Below are 23,450 nucleotides of genomic sequence, written 5' to 3'. Positions count from 1 at the left end.
TCGAGAATATGTCTTATTTATTGCCAATTCTTGTCAACGTCGTGCGCGATTGACACTCGAGGATTGATAATTTCAAGATTTATTTAGGTAGGGTAAGCGGGAGTGGAATGTACTTTTTATGGTTGATAAGCCGCTATTTATTATTTATTTATTTATTTATTTATTTTATATATATATATATATATATATATATATAATTTTTTTGTTTGTTTTTGTTTTGATGCGATGCGTCGGCAAGTTGCAATAAACATAATTGTAAACGTGAATTTAATACGTACGATATAATTTGAGGCGCCAATGAAACGTACGCGTAACTGGTTTTGTAGCATGCACTTTGTATATTAAATATTATGAGAGAGAGAGAGAGAGAGAGAGAGAGAGAGAGTGATTGAGAGAGGGGTGGAAGTGAGAGGGAGAGGGAGAGGATGAGGAAGAAAGAGAAAGAGAAAGTATGAAGACATTAATGAAATTATCGAAGCTTGTTGAATGTTAAATAAAAATTCGATGACCTTGAGTACAATTGTATGCATAATAATCTTTAAATGAGAATCATTTTAGGGATTAAATTTGACAACTGTTAATCTTCATGGGTTTCGAGCTATTCCCAAAAGTTTTATTTCTATTAATATTAGAAATTATATAAATTTATTGTCGTATCTATTTTATCAGAGTAGCAATATTCTGTTTCTTCTATTTCATTTTAAGACTCATTATCTCCATACATAATTTATTATGATTATTATTACTATTATTATTGTTGTTGTTGTTGTTGTTGTTGTTAGTATTAGTATCATTATTATTAAAGGTATGAAGTATCAATTGAAATTATCAATTCGCTCAAATGTCGATTACAAATATTGTTAACAAATTTTATTAACAATTCATTTTATTAATATGTCTCATGTAGAATGTAGGTCTTTTATTAAGTTGAATGATATATACATTATTAACATAAGGTGGACATAAATGATAGAGACGGTAGATATATTGTTTAGCACTAAGTCTATGTATGATAAAATTTGGCTTAGATATAAAAAAGATTTAAATATTTTCTATAGTCGCAAAAGTCTTAGTGATAAGCAGAATTTCATTTTCCCGATAAGATAATATTAATTACTTATTATCGTTAATATTTAAATATTTAATAAATATTTAAATTAACTGTTATTTTATATTTATGTAAAAAATGGTGAAAATAATGATGATGTTGCAAATGTGCGTTAAATATTTAATTTCGTAGAGTAGTGACTAAAATTATTAATTATTTAGAATATTCCATGTTTTTAATATAAATTGGAAAGTCCGAAAATGTACATTTCAAAATTAATGAAATTCAACGACTATTTCATATATGTGTAGGTCAAAATTTCATTATACATTTACATAAAAATGTGAATTATGTGATTAACAACAATTCTTATGTTTTTATTCATTGTGTTAATTAAGAAATAAACAATAATATTGCATTTAATTTTGCCTAAAATAACCCTTCAATATATCCAATATCTAACATTTATAGATTTATTATGGTTGTTTGTCAATTTCAAATTTGATATAATTAATCAATATAATAATAACGAATGCTACTTAAAATTTCTATGTTTTGTTTACTTTAAAATACGTTACATACACTCTTCTAAACTATAAAACTAAATTTTGATTAAGATATTATGACACTTCCCATAGTGTAATTGAATAATCTTTGCGATTATTTTGGTAAAGTGAAGAATATATTTAATTAATATAAATTATGTAAATTTTTGCACCAAAGAAATTTTTTCCGTAAATCAACTTTAACGATGTTAAATGTTGCTTCGTGAGATGCATATGCATAGATATTATTTCAAATTTTTTGAATATAATAATTTTAAACTAAGAATAATGTGTAAAAAATTTAATTTCCTTTGTTTATTATTTTAAATATATACATATATATATATATTTTTTCTTTTTTTTTTGAAAGTGGGTAAGGTAGAGTTGATAAAGAGCTTTGAGAATGTGATGTTGGATATTTCATGTAAGTTAGTCTTTTGTTATTTTGTCAATTATCATGCATTATCATTCGTTATCGGAAAATATTTTATATATCTTATAGAATTTACTATGACTTTTAATATTTATTATGTCAGACGAATTGAATATATGTATTACTCCTGATTATTCATGATGTTTCGCACAAGATGCGTTGTTTGCTTGTAAAAAAAAATGGATCGTCGGAATAAAGCCGAACGCCATTATAGAAATATATGAATTTATAGAAACTTTACGTCCAATATATTAGTTGTCCGCTATTTAGTTGCTGCTTAAAAGGCAAGATAAATAAACAAACTAATGGCGTGCAAATGTGTACCTTGGACGCATCGCTTCCGTAGAAAATACCATGGAAACACGCGCGGTTTTTGCCTTCACTGTCATTTTCATTTTTCTATCATCCAGCAGCGAATATCGCGCATCCCTCGCTATTTCATTCGAAACATATTTTACGTATATCCCACCCCCGCATTCTACATATGCCTATACCATACACCCATATCCGAACATCTCGTACGCGTATATTGTGCGCATGCATTCACGTACACACATACGAGTGAATGATGTATACAGGCGTATAATCCAGGCGATGTATATGTACATGCAAACTGAACGGGTGGAGGAGGGATGTATTCATTAGGATTTTCTCATCTTTTGCAGCGGTTGTAGGGAACGTCGGCGTATTGGTGTGTGCGCGTGCAGTTCGATGATCCCCGACACCCCCTAGCCTTCATGGCCGAGGTCGACCACCAAGTCCCGGCCTCCCTCCAAATGCACACAGTTGCACGTGCGCCCACCCACGTTCGAATATCGTATATACGCGCAGAGGGGGAGAGAGAGAGAAAGGTGACGTTGATGGATCGAAGGGCAGCAGACTACGTTGCGAGGACGAGGACCGTTAGAGAGGGAGGGATGGAGGAGAGTATGAGAGACAGATAATATTAGAGAGTGAGAGAGAGAGAGAGAGAGAGAGAGAGAGAGAGAAATTGATAAAGCGAGCGCACGATGTGAAAAATTCGGTGGTGGCGTCGGCGGCGCTTGTGGCCGTGGAGGGGTTAGTGGCAGAACGGGACCGAAAGAGGGGTAGTACCCATCGTTGCTATGACCCTGCGCGTTATCAAGTGCGTCACCCCTGCCCCTTTTCTCCCGTTCGCGCTATATTATGGGCGAGTGGCGCGCGCGCGCGTTTTTCTCATCTTCACTCCAAGAGTCGCTCATCTCTCCCACCGTAAACTATGACGACGTCGACAAGGAAAGTGCGGACGACGACGACGACGAGGACGAGGACGAGGATGACGACGACGACGACGACGACGACGACGACGACGACGACGACGACGACGACGACGACGACGACGACAGTGGCAGCGACAGTGGTAATAGCAATAATAGCAGTAACAACAGAATCAGTAGCAACGGCAGTGAGAGCATCGACGGCAGTTGTGACAGCAGCAACACCAGCAGCAGTAACAGCAATAGCGGTGGTGGCGGCTGTGGTGGTGGTGGTGGTGGTGGTGGTGGTGGTGGTGATGGTGGTGTCGGCGGCGGCAGCGACGGCAACGGCGACAGTGACGGCGGCGGTGGCGGTGGCGGTGGCGGTGGCGGTGGCGGTGGCGGTGGCGGTGGCGGTGGCGGTGGCGGTGGCGGTGGCGGTGGCGGTGGCGGTGGCGGTGGCGGTGGCGGTGGCGGTGGCGGTGGCGGTGGCGGTGGCGGTGGCGGTGGCGGTGGCGGTGGCGGTGGCGGTGGCGGTGGCGGTGGCGGTGGCGGTGGCGGTGGCGGTGGCGGCGGCGGCGGAGGCGGCGGCGACAACAGCAGCAGCAGCAGCAACAGCAGCAGCAGCAGCAGCAGTCGCAGCCCCCTCCGTCATTTCGTCCTGTAACCACACATTCTCTCGCTTTCTCGCAGCCTCCATCCCGCGTAGCCCCCCGTATCGACGGAGCTCCGCACGCACGCACGCACATACACGCTCTCATGGCCCCCAATGGACGACTGCGCGCGCGCGCGGACCTTCCGAGGCAGACAACGAGGACGGCGGTGGTGGCGGGGCGGCACCGCGGCGCTTACACAGTCAGATGCCGGCCGCGCGCGCAACGCGACGAACCGCGAGAGCGAGACATCGAGAGAGCGCGATATCTCTCTTGCGGGCGGCCCGCCCGTGTTGTCCGGCTATATACCGCGGCGTCTTCGGGCACTTTTCCCCAGTCGCCGTCCTCTTGTTTAGTCAGGTGGCTGACGTCGAGCGGGCCGGAGCCCTCGCCTCGAGGACCGCCCGGACTTCTTCTCGCGCTCCTTGCCGCCTCTTCTCTTAGCCTCGTACCGAGGTAAACGACGTAAGGAGCAGCGGCCCCATATTGATCGGCCCCAGTCGTCACACGCCCAACTCTTCGTCCCAGCTGCGTCCGCAGGGTGAAAAGGGACGACGAGGCTGGCGGTGGTGGCGGTGGCGCTGGTCCCTTACGGCCCCGGGAGCCCGGCAACCGGCCAGACGCCGCCGCGCGTTGGGTTACGCTATACGCGGGGCACCCGGCTCCTCTTCCCCGTGCGCGCCACCGACTGCGTGCGTGCGTGCGTGCGTGCGTGCGTGCATGCATGCGCATGACCCCAACCTGCCACCGACTACACGTGTTGGTGTCCTCGAGGACTACGGCGGCACTCGCTGCTGACAGCCGTCAGTCTCACGTGTCTTACTACTCGACTATTGGCTTTGGATTTTTCCGCTCACTGCGCCTCGGCCTTATGTCGCCCTTTATTAAAAACTTGGCCACATCCGTGTATTATTAATGATATTGTGTATGTTTACAGATGGAGCAGCCGACAAGGGGATTGTCGAAAGGGCCGTGAGGAAGGAGCGAGAGAGGGCGTTTGGTCAGTCACAGTCACGTCGGAGGAGGGATGGCCGAATAATTCTCGAAGGCCAGTGGAAAGAGCGAGGGAAGAAAGGCGTGTGTATTGGCACAACATGAGAAGGTGGGGAGTATCGAGCGTCGAGCGGGGGAAGAAGGGAAGCGACGAAACACGCCACATACATTTACTTACAGCTCCGAGTCATCCGCTGCACGCCGATGTTGGAGTCAGGTTTTCCTTTTCCCTTCTCCCTCTCTCTCTCTCTCTCCCTCCCCTCCCCCTCTCTCTTTCTCCATTTGTCTCCTGGTTAATCCAAAAATAGCGCGTGGCCTAGTGCACGCGGTGCTGGACGACCTTCGAGAGAGAGGATCTTTTCGTCCGTATATAAGCGACCGGCTGCTCGCACTTTTCAACTCCAAGATGACAGCGAGTACACCGACTCCTGGGCTACTGCCGCTGGACACACGACGAGGAATGTGAAACCCCCTGTACGTATACTGAATGTATCCTGAGTGTATTGCTGTCCGGTATACCTTCAGTATACGTAACAGGAGGCTACACCGCTCAACGCTGGACATCGCCCGATGCCTCATCCATCGCCTCATCTTCGTTTTTGCGTTGTTGTTTATTATCCAATGTCGGATAACGAACGCCCGACTCATATCTTCACACTTACCTCCTATAATTCTTCGTCCATGTTGTTTCGACATATTAGTTCGTCGAACTTTTTAATTATTCATGGTTTGCGTATTATTTTGACGTACAAAGAATGAGCTGCACCTCCAAATCTAGGGCGCCATGTATAAATACAATGTATATTTTTGTTGTACTTGTTGTATGAAAATATAGCGTATTAAGAATGTATAGTTGTCAGTGTATTTGTCATTCGGATCGAGTCCGACTACTTATGAGCGAGCTGCCCCAATGTAAACAAACGTTACCGGTATCTCCTTGTATTATTGCATTAATAATAACAATAGTTTCGGCTATTCCTAGCAGCAGCAACAATAACATCATCAACAACAACAACAACGATTATAATATAAATAATAATAATAATATTAATAATAATAATAATAATAATAATAATAATAATAATAATAATAATAACAACAACAACAACAATGATGACAATGATTAAAATGATAATGATGATCATGATGACCATGATGACCATGATGACTATGATGACCATGATCGTAATGATGATGATGATGATGATGATTTATGATGATTACAATGATTAATAATATGACATATGCATGCATACTCTTATCGTGAAAACAAACGACATTTAAATCAATGTAAAAGTTGCGTATGGTAACATTGCATACGCAATGTGTTACTTCGATATTCGATATTCGTTATGAAATTTATATGAAATTTTACAAATAAATTATCTAATAAAACAAGCCTACAATGTACAATATCAAAAAAGTGAGCTTATTAATTATATTTTTATATTAAAAACCTAACCAACTGCTAAGGAGCATATCCGATGATTAAAAATAATAATTAATTATTATTTCACGAATTAAAATACCAGTTGAAGTCATAATGTTAGAAATAACATTAAATGGTAATGATACAATTATGATATTACAGTGCAATTAGTCAATTATAATGACTGATCTCGTAGTCGGTAAATTCATGAAAACGTCCAACGACAAAGTAATAAGAAAGAAACGCATTGTTTATCAACGAAAACAATTTATTTTCCAAGTTTTATTTTTATTTTTCTATTATATGTATATATATATATATATATATATATATATACTCGCACGCGCGTACACACACACACGCGCGCACGCACGCACGCACACGCACACGCACACACACGCGCGCACACACCCACACATAGATATATGTATGCCGATATAATATAAGTGAACGGGCGCGTGTGTGTGAGGGGGGCTAAACTGTTGGAGAGTATAAAGTTTTTTCTTTAAGAAGGGCTATAAAAAGGGTTGACGAACGCGGGAGAAAGGTAGGAAGCGTCGGAAAGGATAGAGGGTTTAAAGGATTTAGCCATTTTGGAAAGTAGTCGTTGTCGATTGTACGCCGAGAGTATCTCCAGGGAGAAAGTTGCTTCACGCGCCTTGAAAGAGTACGAAAAATTAGAAAGCTCGCAAAAGGGTTGACTAGAGGTAGAAGGGGAGAAAATTTCACTTTTTACTCCCAAGTCTTTTCTTAGTTAAGATCGTTGTTAGTTTTTCTTCAACTAGCTCGCGCGAATGTCCATGCCGATCGAGGAATATAATATACTACGTAATATAGTAAATCGGTCAAACGATTGATAATCTCAGACTGGCAAGTACATTTATAGAAGCACAGCAGGTAAGTCAGGAGGATTATTTTATAGCGCGTTATAAAACAGTTTACGGCCAATGCTAGAATCGTTAAGTCTCATGCTTCCTACTTTGCTTGGCGGATCTTGAACTTGCGAATAAAACGACCTTTTACTTTACTCTTCGGAGCTTTAATTCGCTCCAGCTTCTTACCAACATCCGTTCTTTCATTACTACAAACAATTACTCGTGCTCCGGCGAATCTCATACTCTATCGCTTACTTACATCGCGAGCAATTTTATATTGTTTGATTATTGTTTGATTATTCGTCGGATCGAAACTCGTTAATCCATCTCCTCGTAATTAAAGCTTTTATTATGAAATAAGCATGTGCCGGATAATAAATCATTTACTACTCGTGTATTCGAGCGTAGAAAGCATTCGTCGAATAACTACACCTTTTACAACTATGTTCATGTTGAATTTTTCCAAATTCACATATATTATTCCGTAATTTATAGCTCAGAGGTTTCAATAAATTAACGACTTTAATGCATCGTGTTTTGATTTAAAAAGAAAAACAAACATACAAAAAAAAAAAAAAAAAAAAAAAAAAAAAAAAAAAAACAACAGATAAACAAACAAATAAATAAATTGAAAGAAGAGGACGCTGCGTACCATAGTAATTATCATAGTTAAATTGGATATCTAACAACGTGAAAATAATAATTAATATTAAATTGTAAATTAATTTTGTGTACATTTCCAGCCGACTAATTGAAAATATTTCATTAAAATTAAAAATACGCAACAAATTTATTACGTATAAATAGTATTAATTTTCTTCTTGGCTATTTTTAACTATCATTGCAAGATACTTACTTTCTACATAATGAAATTTAATTAATTAAAAATAATAATATTCAGAAATTCTTGTACTGCATACTTTCATAATAGGAAGCATAAATTTCAAGCGTCCTTTGTTCAATTTTAGGAATAAATATAAGAAAATTTGTTCAATTATATTTTTCATTATATTATCTCATTTGATGAAAAAAAAAGTTTATATTATCTCATTTGATGAAAAAAAAATATATATATATATATATATATATATATACATACACATACACACACACACACACACACACACACTCTCTCTCTCTCTCTCTCTCATACACATACACATGTGTCGTAGAAGCGTATGTATCGTCGAATATAACATTTCTTATACGACTATTATCAACATTCATTAAATCGATATTTAATCAACAATATAAATCATTAGTTTGGAATGCTATCTTTTAATTAATTTTAAATTAATTCGAATTTGACGTGAAATTTTTTTAATTTTTAAAACCCTGTCATTTTTAGGACAATGAAAACAAATTTTTGGCCCTTTGATTCAACCTTTAATTTACGTAAAAAGCAATTACTCGAAACGCTCTCCTGTGTTTTCGTAAGGATCGTAATAAAATGGACAATAGAGTGGAGTCAGTTTGAACGATAAAGGCCTTTTTAATTAATATTTAAAAAAATCATTCTCGAATATAAAATGCACAGAAGAATAGTCAGGCGTGGTATAAATTAAAAAAAGTCCACAGAGCCGAGATAAGAAACACTAGTAATGATATTTTCGCACACTAAAGGCACGCATATGTGGGGGTTTGAATGCGTGTGAGCGCGTGGACGCGCAATTGCTACGTGTACCTTTCTATATGTGCTCTTCGGACTCTTCTGACAGGAAGCGAAAGAGATGAAGCAGCGTCGAGATACGGAGACGTAGAGAGATAGAGTTAGACAAAGAGAGAGAGAGAGAGAGAGAGAGAGAGAGAGAGAGAGAGACAGACAGACAGAGTGACAGAAAGTCGGCGAGTGGCTTAAGTAAGTGAAAGCGAGACAACGGTGGTCGATGGGCGATAAAGAAAGACAGAAAGTGAAAAAGTGAGTTAGAGGATTATGGAGCTAGAGAACAAGAGAGATAAAGAGTTAGAGAAAGTTAGATAGACAAATAGATGAGAAGATAGAAAGGTGGATAGGTAGATCGGTTGGGAGGGAGAGGCAGGGCAGATAGAGAGTTAGAGAGTTAGAGAGTCAGAGAGAGTGTGTGTGAGAGAGAGAGAGAGATAGAGAGAGAGAGAGAGAGAGAGAGTGTGTGAGAGAGGGAGCGAGGGCGTAGAAGGGCAGGAGGGAGAGAGGGAGATTGAGATAGTTGGAGAGCGGATGCGAGAGAAAGAGAGAAAGCGGATAGTGCAGGAGCACAAGGTTTGTGTTCTGCGTTGACTGTCGTCCAATGAGTCGTCGGCTCTTTTGGTGTAGCCCAGCCCTCGATGCAACATGGCCGCAACGTGCCGCTACGGGCAAAGGAAGCGGCGTCAGGTTAAACTAGACTCGCGCGCCACTGCTGAGAGCCAAGCACACGAGAGAGATGGAGCGCGGGTGGGAGGGAGATGGAGCTCGAGTCCTTCAGGACCATCGCTTTTGTGAGAGGAAAAGTGGATGGGATGGACGTCCGGGGAAGGGGACGGCGCTGCTGATGCTGCTGCTGATACTGCTGCTGATGCTGCTGATGCTGCTGATGCTGCTGCTGCTGCTGCTGCTGCTGCTGCTGCTGCTGATGTTGATGTTGATGCTGATGCTGATGCTGATGCTGATGCTGATGCTGTTGCCGTCGCCAACGCGACCGTCGCTGCTGTTGTATGTCAGTTAGCCATTATGGGGACGACGTTGTTCCGCTCTACTCCACAGAATTGCAACCGAGCTACATTTCACCTCGCGAATCAGCAATTTTCCCTCCATTCTCCATTCCGCTCTATACCTCGCGATATATATTTTGAGGTAGTTTCAACTCAACAGGCTCCGAATAACATAGCGATAGTAGTGAAAAGGAGGGGTTAGTTGGTAGCCTGAAAGTTAAGATAAGTGACATTATGCGAGTAGCTGAGATAACCACGAACAAAGCTTACAACAACGAGTCTCTATGAGATTTCCTCGTTGTGTTAATAATGTCTTGTCATCCATTGTAGATTGCCCGTTTAATTTTTGTCATGCTGATGGACGTTTGGGTATCGATGTTTATCAACGAGAAATTATCGTATTTTGCGTCATTTTTAGTCGCGAACGAATGTTCAGCCTCCCTTCGATTTTCCTTATTGACCAATTGTCAATAATTTCGATTTTGTATAATATGTTTAAATGAGATTGGGCGTGCCATTGGTCAAAGCTAGTGGATGATGGCATGCTCGATAAAATTATCTCCAGCCGTTAAAGGAGCTAACGATCACCGTTTAACTTTTAAAGGACCTCCTGCAGTAAAGTTCATACAATATTATTATAATGATATTGGGGCTGGGAGTGGGGGAGGGAAAAAAAAAAATAATTAAATAAAAATAAAATATCTGGACAAATCAGTGATAAATGACTGGTTGGGAATTAAATGTCGCGAGCTTCCCAACAGAAGTATCATGGCTTTTATGTTCTATTATGACGAGGCGTGTTTATTTATACGCATTTAAATGTTTTATGCACCGTTGACTGTCTAAATATACTTTAACGCGATTATAAAAAATTAATATCACTCGTACGAGAAGAGTTTCATGGTAGTATTGGGCATTATTTTGCGGTATTTGTGGAGCAGTGTGTATTAAAGAGATGAGCGTGTAAGAACGTGAAATAATCTTTAAATAAATAACTGAAGAAACGTAAGGACTTTTATGAAATATAAAGAGCAGCGGTCAGAAAAACCTAGCCTCTCTAAATAAAGGAATATAACTGCAATACGTTATTTTTAATCAGATACAAACAATGTTAGGCATACGTCGTCTTAAAGAAAGTATTTGATTTATATTTAATAATTACTAGGGCCTCCCACATACGTATACAAAATTTATCATTAAAAAGTAACGTATGCGATACAGATTTTGTATAAAAAGGTAATAATTTTCGCTATGGTTTCTTTGTACTCTCTATCCTGCTTTACCTTTTTTATTGCACCTGTTTTCGTGTTTATTGCAACCATAAAAATCCTTAAAGTGGCCGCAACCAGTGCGTCTACTTTACAGTCATATAAGCCTTAATGATTTTTATGAACTCAAAAAATTGTCTTCGCATTTAATCCTTGCCTTATGCTTCCTATGGATAACGATCGAATTCCTCGGTGAATTTTAGGGACGCACCTATTTTAAACCGATAATCATCATTTTGCTTATAATTAAAGACGAGCAACTTGCGCTATCAATTCAATACTTTATAAGTGAAGAAACGTCGTAATTACAGGGTTTTTCTCCTTTCGAGCCTTACATACTAAACTTGGCTCTTTAGCCTATCTCCGATCGTTTGCATTTTGCACTCCTGTTTTTATCCTTCCAAGTCGATAATCATACGTTAAGAAAAATGGTAATGAGACTTTACACGAGACTTTTCTTTATTTTCCTTGATCTCTTTCTTGATTCCTCGGGACATCTTTTGATCGAGATAAAAATAATATTGAAACAGAGAATACTACAGAAATTTAAAACTATCGGTTTACGAGCGATCGTAAAACTCACCTATGCAGGATCTGGAGGAGTAGGCGCCCCAACCCCATTTAAGTAATCTGAAAAATTACAAGAAAAAAGAGTCACGTTATTTTCCAGCCAATCTCGGCAATGATTAAATGAAATTATTTTATTAACATATATCCGTTGGGCAATCAAAATTTGTAACCAAAATTGCTTAATACTTATTTATTAATCCAGTTAATAATTACGTACAAAATTTTCTTCCATCAATGATCAATATATAGGGAAGCTTGGCATTATGATGTACCTTATCGCTTTATACAATTACAACTTCGATTTAAATACTCGAGTTGCGTTTCAAAATAAAATAAATTATCGTTTTATCGTCGCACTATTATATTTTATTGCTATCGTAAATATAAAATTAAAATCATAATATCGATATAATATGCATTTATTTAAATCTAAATTTATTACTCTGAAAATTTATAAGTGAAACGGTATGTTCATATGTAGGCAAAACTGCCCGACGATTGCACGATAAAATGGCGCTAATTGTAATTTGTTTTTATTGTTTTTTTTTGTTTTTTTTTTTTTTTATTTTGTGTTTGGACAGCCTATTTCAACAAGCGTCGCACAAAATGCCGCAACAATGTAAAAAATATAAAACGTTTTTATGAAAAATGATTACCAACCAATGAATGCCGTGTTCTCGTGCCTTACTACGATTACGTGGGTGTTTAAATAATTTATTTCAGTTCTCTATTTTAGTCGGCCATCTACGACCCTTTCACCTTCGCCCTTCTATACCCGCTGAAATAGATATTTAAAAGAGAAATTGTTTACTCTATTCCGCGAACACAGCAGAACTGATAAGCTAAGCTAAATAGTCTCGTGAAAGTATTTGTGCTTAGAAACCTTTCTTCACAAATTGCTTCGAAATCTACTCTATAGTGTATATATATATATATATATATATATATATATATATATATATATACACACACATGCACGCACGGACGCACACACACGCACACATTTATTTGAATAAAACAACTTGTAATGGTTCGGCATAAGTTACCAGTTACACATTTACTTCTTCGATTTAACGTACTTTTTCCTTTCACACTTTCTACCGACGGAATAATAAAAATAACATTGTAGTAAAAAGGATAAAGATATTATTTACGCGGATGATTTCTAATAAATACGGTAGCTACTCTTGCCCATAGAAGAGAATATTTATCTACAAGCGACAACATTTCGTCTTTTGCAAGTGAACTTTTTAACTAGGCGTCTACGTGAAAGAATGCGAGAGAAAGTGCAGCTTAGAAAAATGGCCACTGCATACACTTATATGCCATTACTGTAAAAGGGTTGGTGAAAGTTCGAGGTTTACAGCGGCTGTAAATAGCATCTCTGTAAGGGGTTAAGGCCTCTCGGCTCCTCGTCGAATCTCTCCGACAGCGATTTCGAGAACGACGTCTATTTTGTTGAGAGAATCGCTAAAAATACCGTGTAGAGGACACAAGGTTCGTCGAAGTCGATGAGATTTCTGCCGTTTGGAAATTTTTAGAAGATTTTTTTCGTAAAGATTGCAACACAATATTGAATAACAAAGTATTTGAAATACGACCCAATGTCACGTTTAAAAGTCAAAGGATTAAGGATTTTTAATATTAAAACGTTACACTACGGTGCATCTATTAGTAATGAATTTTCTCACTCATTAATAAATTGACAAGCGCGGCATAGGAAAGTCAATGGAAAAAATTGTTGAACGATCGTTTATCGTAGAAAATTCTTAGATTTTTGCATTTCACTTTTATTATCTAAGCAGCAAGCTATATTGAAATAATAATTTCCTAATGGCAGATTAAATAGTAAATAAATAGTCTTATAATGGATAAAAGTGACATTTTAACATTATTAAGTGGATGAAATTATCCATCATGTCGTATATGTATAGGATATTAATTTTGGGAACGGGTAATGGGAACGGATCATGGCTATATACGAATAGAATCTGGGCCTTGTCCCAAATTATTACTCACTGCTGAGAATTCGATCATGACGTCGGCCGATCGTAAACGTTGAATTTTCAATCGTCGGGGCAAGTGGAAATAGCATGTCGAGTTATTACACTCGTAAACTCTTTTTCCCAGGCGTCGGGAACGACTTGCCGAAATGACCGAATAAACGAGGCCGAAGACACGCGGAACAGCTTCGCGTGCATTTTTCCTCGATGTTTCGAAAGTGATTTTTAGCACGTGAAGTCGCGCTCTTTTAACACTAGCAAAATCGTCGTTTTATCTTGAGCTTGATAAAGTCACGTTATTCCGTGTAATTATCGAGGAGGCGGCAAGTGGCTTGTCGCTCGAAAAATTATTATCCACGCCAAGTGACACACTGTTTCAATGCAGAGTGTAACATTTTAATTCCATGGTATCTCGAGAGTTGCCCGGGGCCGACAAGCTAAATGTCGCCCTTCGCATTTTCTCGGTCGGCAACTGCACTTACCGCTTTCCTAATTAAGGGCATAGACGGATTAGGTTGAACTTTATCGGGCCATTAAATTGACGGCCGAGCCGCTCGTACGGCTCAACAATCCCAAAACTAAGACTCGTCGCACAAGTTCGTCCAACAATGTCAAATCTATGGAGGCCGGCGGATAAACGCAGCCTCCTTCCTTAACTAAAAATCTACTGGATATTTTAAAGAGATAGTCGAACGACGGAGAAACCATCGCTCGAGAGCGAGCCAAGCAGCCTGTAAATTAATCTTTGACGCAGATTGGGCAACATATTATAGATACTACACGGCAGGGAACAAAAAAAACTTTTAAATCTGCCTGGGATAAAATATCCCCCAGCTTTATCGTACATTTTATAAGCGTAACAAGTAGTTGCCTACGAGGCGCGCTGTCGTGAACTATGATATCGAGGCGACGGCAGTCGCGATGGCTGCCACGGCGGCCCCAATCGCGCTCACACAAACACACGCACGCACGCACGCACGCACGCACGCACGCACGCACTCTGTCTCTATTTCTCTCTCTCTCTCTCTCTCTCGCTCTCTCGCTCTCTCTCGCGCTCTCTCTCTCTCTCGCTCTCTCGCTCTCTCTCGCGCTCTCTCTCGCGCTCTCTCTCGCGCTCTCTCTCGCTCTCTCGACATCGGTTTCCTAACACACTTAGGCCAAAAATCGTCAGTATTCGCAGGGGATTGCGTCAGGGGACGAGGTCCTCGACGAAGCGCACGTTCGCATTTTTCCTTCTCGTTGGACGCGACGTCGACGTTGACGTTGACGGGCGTCGAAGAAGCGCCCATACACATCTCGTAATCGTGCTTGGGAGGAATGTACGCGCGGCCGTCGCTGAAACGCGCGAGCCGTTTTCAAAATAACTAATGCCGCGTAAGCGGCTCGTTAAGTGGCTATGAAGGCGAAGTTAGCATTAAGTGAAGTGAAGTTAAGGTTACGTGGAGTGAAGACGAAGGAGGAGCGAATGTGCCGATGGACACTTTGCTCTACTGATTTTTTAACCGGGTTTACAGCCAGTCCACTGTCGTTTTTGCGCTCAACTGTATTATAACTTTTCGCGTGCGGGACCGTTTACGAGATGAGCCGCTCTTCGTTCGGGCGTTAAGTGCTTGTAGGGATTTCACAATGTAGCGGCTGCAAATTTGTTGAAGAATGGTGCGTTGCTCGGGCGACCTAAAGCCCTTGTACGCTTTATTTATATATTTACTTTCCAGGTGGACCACAAGCGCGTCGTAGCCCTGTTAATGGAGCAGGGGGGGGGGGGGGGAGGGGGAGGGGGGGGGGGGGGGGGGGGGAGTCGCGTTAATGAACGCGGTGGTAGATTAGAGAGCGGTAAGAGAGGAAGAGCACAAAATTTGTCGAAAAATGGAGGAAAATGTAATTGGATCGGGAGATGGACCGTCAAATATTTTAAACTTATTGATGATAAATGTTCTCCCTTTTTGTTTTTGTAATCTCGTTTCGTATAAGGAATTGCTTTGATTATTGCGATGCTTACTCATACGTCGGATTAAAAATATCAAAATATTGATTACTTAATAATTCTTACCTTTTTTCTTTCATTTTTTTCATTTGTTTGTTTTGTTTTGTTTGGACTTTTTTTTTTCCTTTTGTTTTGTTTTGTTATCTTTATTTTGGCAATGGTCGATCGGAAACACTGCAATCAAGGGAATTATCGTAAAAAAGGTATGCGAATGGCGCGCCACAAAAATGTCTAAAAGCCAATAATAACCGAGAAAGTATGACAACATTGTGAACAATATAACAAAAACATATAAATAATCATAAAAAGTGAAGGAGAGGGAGGGAGAGAACGGAGTACATTGGCTATCGGCGCGAGAAAAACGAGAGTCAGTACACTTCCCGTCGGATTATTGTTCTGTCGGCAAAATGAAGAAGAGAAGAAAAAAGAAGATACTCGCAGAGAAGGATGCGGCGCTCCCAAGTCGGTCGGCTGAATATTTGCATATCGAGCCACATGAAAAATCCGTTAATAATAGTAATTTCGCCACACGTTATTTGCATATATACCGTGTTATTATTTTTCTCCCCCCCCCCCCCCCAAAAGAGACGCGCGGAGGCGAAGGCTAAAGGCGCGGCGTCGAGGCACAATAAATTGCCGCGGGGCTTAACGCGGCCGTACCGTGGCTTATAATACCTAAGTAGTGTGTAGTGCAGTGTGCTGCAAAGGTAAAAAAGAAAAGAGGGGATTGTGGTGGAGTTGGTGTGATGGGGGGATGGGGGGATGGGGGGGGGCGGACGACATGCCAAGAGATAATCATGGCAAGTTTCGCGCGCGAAAAGGGAGAAAAGCCATGAGAAGCTCCTCACCATAATGTTCCCCGACCCGATCATTTTGAGCGTCGGGACTTACCCGCGACGCGAAACTAAACTCCTTCGTTCGCCTTACAAAAATAAGAACAAGAAAAAGTAAACGGCAAACGAATGTGTGCTTCGACGTACGTATTGGCTCATTTCCGTCCTACCTTGGACCCAATACAAGAGAGGCAATAATACGTGGCGATAAGCGCAAAAATACTTGGTAAAATGTATATAAAGTCCATGGATTAACTACTTTAATTAATAATATTATTGCTTTTGATATTACAGAAATACGCGAGTCTGGTCCTTATAGGCGCATAAGTAAAAGAATGTCGTATGGGCACGAGCAATATACAAGATTTTAAGTAATTTTTAAAGAAAGCGACAAGATGGCAAACTTGAAAATGGCAACTCATTAATTATTCTCCTTCGGCTTTGATTTTATTTCTCCTCCGATATTGTAAGTCTCTAGTTTTAATTAAAGCATTTGGAGGGACTTTTTGTTATTAATTAATTAACTCAATTCAGCCGTGCCCTATAAAGATACATTTTTTATTTTTCCACGCGCTTATCATACACGCGAGCTTGTCTACGCGTAATTGAAGAGTAAGCGCGCGTTTTCGCTATCTCATCTACATCTGTAAAAAAACAAAAGAGAAAATTGCGATCAACGATAAGCAGGTTTTGTTTATTTATTAATTTATTTATGATTGTTTTTTCTCTCTTTATCTATTTGTCATTTTGTTTCTTTTCTCTCTTTTTTTTTTCATCCTTTTTTTCGCTTTTGTCTAATGTCATCGCGGAATTAGAGACATAAAGGAAGAGGGATGAAGATACGGGCAAAGGAGATGAAAAGCTGAAAAGGGCCCGAACGACGGCCGTGGTGGTGGCGACGGTCGGCTACGAAATTTATACGTCCAGATTATACAGGGCTGTTAAAATAAATTTTAAGCTCTCTTACTGCTGCGGTTCACATACAGTAATTTATGTTGCGAGGCTCTGGCGGTAGTGGCGGTAAAGACGACTGGCCTACAACAAAACGCAGATAGACGGTCCGAAATAGATACCAGCCTCAAAGGAGCTGCATAATAAGGATCATACCGGCTAATATCATAAAGAGTGTAATATCGTGTCAGAACATCCCCTATCCTTTCCGTCCTATCGAGATCATTTAAAATGATTTAAAATAAGTAGTTGGGGATGGTCCGGTGGGTGGGCGGAGGGCGGTGGGGCGGTGGGGCGGTGGGACGGCGGGGCGGTGGGCGGAGGGGCGATGAGGGGATGGGAATATGGGTATGGGTATGGGTATGGGTATGGGAAGGGACAAAAGGAGAAGATGAGGAGGTGGTGTGGGAACGCGGCGGAATTCTAATAGCTCAAACACGTTAACCCAAGGCACTTTGTTCTATGCAAAATTGCGGCTATGCATTCGTGGCGATACGTTGCCACGAATATTTGTAAAAATGCCAAAATTAATGACTTTATTTATCGAGGAATTGCGAAATTCATTGCGCGCCATTGCTTGTAATTCATTCCATTCGCCCATTAACAGCCTTATATTTCTAATAAAACATTTTCTATTTCGAAACCTCTGCAATGATTTTAATTAATAGCAGGATGGCTCGTGGATTATCCAGGAGGAGAAAACACGTATTCCCAATGCAGCTATTTTGCTACTTTATGGACTGACATTTCAAAAATGTATTACCTATTACTCCTAATGATATCGCGAGAAGCATCAAGTTATCACCTCGAGAATACGTTGGAAAATTGCAATTATATATAGTTCGGTGTTATTGAGATTCCTTGACATTTAAAATGCATTTCGATTGAATTCGTTAAGCGATGTAATAATTCTATAACGAAGTTTGCTAATGAAGGCCTTCTTTATTCGTGCATGATTTTGTCGAAGTGAAATTTCAAGATCGACAGTGTTTTCCTTTTTCAGGCAGTCAAGAATTAATTAAGCACTAAAAATAAGCAGAATTACGATCGTATGCAATTGATAGCATACAATTACGATGCGAGATAATGTATGGCTTCATTAGCGGTGGTATCCGTCTCTAATATTCGGTATATCTGAAAGCGTAATTTACTTCTACTTTTATTTTAATGGAATTTATCGAGTTTTCGAGGCGAGGGAAGATTTTGTTTAAGCTTGCGTTCGAGCGAAAACGTGTCTAAGCATTTTCTCGTGAATATTTACAAAAAAAAAAAAATCATCTCTTACGGTCAACGGACAACAAAGGCAATTTGACAAAATTATTTTGCAAAATCAATACCTAACCGAATATTTTAACGATCATTTATTATTTACAATATTTTAATGTTAAAAAATCGAAAATAACACGCAAGCAATGCTTATTTCTATTCGATTTGTTATACTAATATTTCCTCATCTTAAATACTACACGTAAAGACAGTAAATTATAGTACAAAAAGCAATGCATTTTGTAATGAATTACATCAAATAAGTACACAATCATAATTCGTATGTTTAAACAATACATTTTAATTCGTATGTGTAAACAATATATTTTTCATGTGTATATATATATATATATATATATATATATATATATATATACCAGTGCTAGCCTATTGTAACTCTTAATCTATACTAATAATCTCATTAAAAAAAAACTCATAGGCACAATGACTGATATTAAATATATTTGCTATCGAAAGTGTAGCGTGCACAAAAGCATTTTGATTTTTTGATTTTTTTTTTTGTTTTTTTTTGTTTTGTTTTTATGGGTTATTCTCTGCATTATTTTTCTATGAGATGTCACAAGTAGAAATAAAAATCGCTAAGAACGCAGTAAATACACACACTATCTCTACATTACAACTGTTTTCAGATGCTCTTCTTTCTTAAAAAAAAAAAAAAAAAAAATCGGTTATGAAGTATTTAATAGCTTTAAGTGAATATAAAATTGTTTAGAAATATAAATAAACTTTAAATAAGCATAGAAACAGTTCGCCAATAATATTAAATTGTCAAAAGTGGTGTTTAAAAGTGTTTAAAATCAAATTGTCACAATGAATGTAACCGGAAGCTATTTATATCACATAGTAAATATCATATTATACATAAAAACTATAAATACTATCTCCGAAGAGATGTCGATTATTTATAAATAGCATTGAGAAAATTACATTCCATTGAACTTTAACTGTCGTGCATTGTAAATAAACTAATATCGTCGTCGGCGATGAAGTTATTTCTAGCTTCGAATATACCATTAAATTAGAAAAAATTTACAACAAAGAGTCATTATCGGCTTAATAATACATGCTGACGAATAATTTAATTGCCCTTTTGTAAAACATCGTCTCACTAAGCATCGATCATTGCAAAAATAATCTTAAGCATGTAACGAAGCGCAAGATTCTATTGTCCAATATACCAATATAAGTATTATGTATGTGTGCGCAATTGGAATCTTGGAAAGTCGCAAACGTAAGAGATATACAGCAAATATACGGGGAATAATAGCCATTTTACGCTTATACCCGTTGGAAAATGTTTCCTCAGCATCAAGACGAAAGAATCATTTTCTAGAAATGTTCCCAGACTAAGACTAAGTTCCCAACTAGATTTTCTCTTTATATAGGAGAGTTTGGAGAAGATGGACGAGTAATTTTTTTATCTACGTTCCTCGGGGAAAAGTTGTCTCCACCAACGCACGTCTAAATTCAATTCTCAACAATTTTCTTGTAAATAAATACATTAGCAATCGATCCCTAAGCAAAATATTATAAGACATAAGCCTGTATTTCTATCATAAACTAACAAAGCCATGATGTACATAGATATGATAAAACCGAACAATTCACATATATAGGAGTTTACACAGTAGGATTTGTCACACAAGTCCAACGAAGCGTATCTATTGCGGTGGTAGAGGATCCACGATGTTTATGAGAAAGAAATGGCTCGACTTTGATTATGTGTATACATGTCTGCGGATGTATATATACATACATGTGCATAGATAAGTTCGTATTGGGGAAAGTCTGACAATGTCATAAGAAGGAAGAGTGATTTAATCGTACTTGCATTCCCTTCGGAAGTTAAGGATTTCGTTTCTTCTTCACTATGACTTCTTTTCTATGACTTCCTTCAATGTATTTCCACGCTATACGCACGAACGTAATATATATAATTTGGAAGAAAATTCGCTGATATACGCATTCTCTGATAATCTATGGGCAGATAGGAACAAATCGGTGCATAGAGTAATATTCTCTTGTTCTCGTACCATAATTTAAGCACGATTTTACATTGGCTATATAGAGAATTTTCGAGTAAGAGAAAGCTTCAGGGTGGTAAAGAGAGGAGGGACGCACCCGACATAATCTTCCGTATAAATTGGATCGTCAGGGCAATTTATGAATAGAGAGAGAGAGAGAGAGAGAGAGAGAGAGAGAGAGAGAGTGAGCAAGAGACAAAAGATGGGGAGAGAGTGGGAAAGTAGGACTACCGGAGGGCGGAGAAATGCTATTGTAAGGGAGCGAAACTCGGCAACGATGGTGGCGGCTACGCTCTGTTGGTTTTGTTCTATACCAGCTCGGATAAAGAATTACTTTCTCAGCCGTGTATAACAATTGCTGAAAGAAGAGGAAACCATACCGATGAGCATTTTCTTTACCTTATCTCCAAATTTGTGAAAAAAAAAAAACAAAAAAAGAAGAAGACACAGAGAGAGAGAGAGAGAGAGAGAGAGAGAGAGAGAGAGAGAGAGAGAGAGAGAGAGAGAGAGAGAGAGAGAGAGAGAGAGAGAGAGAGAGAGAGAGAGAGAGAGAGAGAGAGAGAGAGAGAGAGAGAGAGAGAGAGAGAGAGAGAGAGAGAGAGAGAGAGAGAGAGAGAGAGAGAGAGAGAGAGAGAAACAAAAAAAAACAACAACAACAAAATAAAGAGATTGAATTGGTAAGCACTTCAAACTCTCATGCGGATAAATTCAAAAAAAAAAAAAAAAAGAAAAAAGAAAAAAGAAAAAAGGCCTTGGGAAAGTTCGTAGAAGATTTTAGTTCATCTTCTATTTGAAACTTTGTATAACTTTTGAACTTAATTACTAAAGCACAAGATTACGAGTGATAAATTGCCTATAAAATCTTATTACACGAAAATGGAGAAAGACCACCACTTATCATTAATTTTGCAAAAAAAAAAAAGAAAAAAAAAAGACAAAGACGAAAATAAAGAAAAAAGAAAGGAAAACAAAAAAATGAAAATTACAAATATAATTTGCTTGATTAATTATCGTAACAAATGGCCGATCTCAATTCCCAATTCTCGACTAGCGATGTGCCATACTATCGAATAAGCGGATCTTTTCGCGTAAAGTCATGATCGCCTCGTGACACGTGACATGGAATAAAGAAAGGATTTACAATCTCGAAAAATACATCCAGGCCATCCTAAATTGCCCGCGAGTATAACGACGGATGTTGTCGGCCGACACGTAAACGCAGCGTAAATACGATCGTATAGTCGTCTATTATCGTCGGATGCAAAGCGTTCGGCAAACAAGCCACTATTCGCTATTCGCGAATTTCCATTTTCTTTGTCGAGGAGAGAGAGAGAGAGAGAGATGGAGGGTGGAAAGGAGTACGTATAAAAATGCACGAGCGAAGCCATCTCGGAGCCTCGGATTCTCCTCGTCATACGCTATTATTCCTTCGGCAATTCTCGTGTGCGAAGGAAGGAAAAGGCCACACCTTCGCACCACGAGGCACGAGTAAGTCAACCTAGCCCCACTTACACACCCATACTTTTGGATTAGGTTACACCCACGCGCAGCTTAAGGTACATGGCGCGTCTATTGGTTCGTCGTTGCACGCGTGGAGATACGAGGGAAACGCGCTTCACTTTACGCAGCCTAGACTTTCTTGTTTATTCATCGAGCAGCTGCCTCTCTCATCGGCTCTTTATCTCTTCTTCTTCTTCTTCTTCTTCTTCTTCTTCTTCTTCACAATCTTTCTTGCTTATTTTGTGCATATTATAAGGATATGCGATGGAGTCTATAGATGCCGTGGGCTTGGCCGCGGATGACATCGTTCCCGTCGGCCTTCTATGCTCCTTTTAAAGCTCTTGTTTTCTCTCTTGGCGACGGGCGGAGCGTTAAGGCCGTTAGCCGAGTAGAGCGATACTCTCGTTTTCCCGGATTAATCGGGAATAGGTACCAGACCCAGTGGAGGTTATCTCTTTGTTATAGGCGTGGGACTGTAATCGTAGTCGCGCTCCTTTTATAATCGCCCCGTTTTTTAACGAACGTCCGTCCAGTAACGAAATCCAGTATTATTGTGAGTGTACGGGCGCTCCTCCGGTGGTCGAGTATAACGAGACGTGAGAATTAAGGCTAAAATATTTGCTATAATTATGGATTGGACCACCTTCGGGACTGAATCATACGATTGCTTTTCAGCTTTTGGCCAATGAGCGGGACGACGTTTTAGGATGAGGCACCGTTATTATCCTGGTAGCGGCGATCGGCGTCGTCGAAATATCCTACGAGTTATATCGATCACTTGCGTCCTTCTTGTGCGACATTCGTCGTACGAAATATAATTTTAAGCCAAAAGAATAAAGATCGAGGCCAGGAGAGTCCAGGGTTTCGCCTAATGCATGGACTTGTAATTATAAAATATAATCACCGAAAGAAATGACGAATGTGCGCTACGCACCTTTTCATTTATAAACTTTGAAATTGGAAGCATCGCGCACACGGGTCAAATGAACTTTATGATTCCCAAGATTAAGCAGAGAAACTTTTATATAAAGTTTTATCCCCCGTCCAAGCTCCTTTCCTAATACAACTTTCGTTCTTCCGTTCCCGTAATACTTTCCTCAACTTATTTCTCAACTTCTATATTGTTAACGTCATTTCCAGAGCTTGGACCATAGCAACGGCGACGCT

The 23,450-nt window shown here is 39.6% G+C and overlaps 1 long non-coding RNA gene across 2 annotated transcripts in view; it reads right to left on the bottom strand.

Moving 5' to 3' along the window:
- Window positions 1-11,135: 11,135 nt before the first annotated feature.
- The window catches only part of LOC105362799 (uncharacterized), a 74,981-nt gene continuing 62,666 nt past the window's right edge, over window positions 11,136-23,450 (bottom strand). Inside the window, exons 3-4 of one of the 2 annotated variants that reach the window (XR_912909.1) lie at window positions 11,715-11,761; window positions 11,136-11,628 (exon numbers count right to left, since the gene is read on the bottom strand). This is a non-coding gene — a long non-coding RNA (uncharacterized LOC105362799). Of the gene's footprint in view, window positions 11,762-23,450 lie in introns of both variants that reach the window. The other variant, XR_912908.1, reaches the window with a different exon arrangement.

Source organism: Ceratosolen solmsi, unplaced genomic scaffold, assembly GCF_000503995.2.
Source record: "Ceratosolen solmsi marchali unplaced genomic scaffold, CerSol_1.0 scaffold56, whole genome shotgun sequence".
NCBI lineage: Eukaryota > Metazoa > Arthropoda > Insecta > Hymenoptera > Agaonidae > Ceratosolen > Ceratosolen solmsi.
Note: the sequence above shows the minus strand (reverse complement) of the source record. Positions and strands in the feature narration are given on the sequence as shown.